This window comes from Suricata suricatta, chromosome 11 (assembly GCF_006229205.1).
Source record: "Suricata suricatta isolate VVHF042 chromosome 11, meerkat_22Aug2017_6uvM2_HiC, whole genome shotgun sequence".
NCBI classification, from domain to species: Eukaryota; Metazoa; Chordata; class Mammalia; order Carnivora; family Herpestidae; genus Suricata; species Suricata suricatta.
Window position 1 is genome coordinate 14,270,841 of NC_043710.1, and position 1,034 is coordinate 14,271,874.

The 1,034-nt window shown below is 32.8% G+C and overlaps 1 protein-coding gene across 1 annotated transcript in view; it reads left to right on the forward strand.

The window, feature by feature from the left end:
* The window catches only part of LOC115306340 (olfactory receptor 4P4-like), a 161,688-nt gene that overhangs the window by 29,428 nt on the left and 131,226 nt on the right, over positions 1 to 1,034 (forward strand). The gene's annotated exons all lie outside the window — the stretch shown is intronic.

Sequence of the window (1,034 nt, forward strand, 5' to 3'; positions counted from 1 at the left end):
GTCTTTTGAAAAATTATTTTTAACATTTATTTATGTTTTGAGAGACAGAGAGAGGCAGATCATGAGCAGAGGAGGGGCAGAGAGAGAGAGGGACACACAGAATCCGAAACAGGCTTCAGGCTCTGTGCTGACAGCTCAGAGCCTGACCTGGGGCTTGAGCCCACGAACTGTGTGATCATGATCTGAGCCAAAGTCGGACACTCAACTGACTGAGCCACCCAGATGCCCAAGAAATGTCTGATGATGAATGAGTGAGGGATGGAAGGAATAAATGGAATACATTTTTTCTGGAATTTTTTTGTGTGTGTATGGGGAGGCACATATTTTTAAAAACACCTTTTAATAGTGAAATGTTTAAAAAGTAATCTAATTGACAGAGAAAATAATAAATAAACATAAAAATAAATAAATAAAATAAAATAAAAATGAATAGCTTACACTCATCAGATGTTGAAATCTTGCTGAGAGCAGGAAGAATGTCAAGGTAAGTTATTCTCTCACTGAGAATCTCAGTTTCAATTTTTTCTCATTACACAATTTAAGCAGAAGTAAAAAACAAAACAGATTGTGGTTTCTCTAAGAGACCTAGATAGAATTCTGAGTCTGAATCAGTTAAAAGTAGGAAAAAATATACCCTACCCACCAGTATTTTTTTCTCTACATTTTGTTGACTTTATTCACTGTCTTTTATACTTTTATTTTCTATTCACTATTTATCATGAACTATACATTGTTCTACTTGTAAAAACTTCTTAGCAGGCAAGTACTTTATGGAGCATAAATATATAGGAAAAAATAAGAATTCCTGTCTGACATAAAATAATTTTTTATTTGAATCATTGTATTTTCTATGGCTTATCAGCCTAAAATGGTGACATAAACAATACAAAATGATTCTGAAGCCTACAAAGAAATTTGAACACATGGTATAGTATTCTTCACTTAGCCCTTAGAGGTTAAATGGGTACATATCACAATATTACAGTAAACTTATTACCATAAAGTATGTTATAGTTCTATATAGAATTAGACAG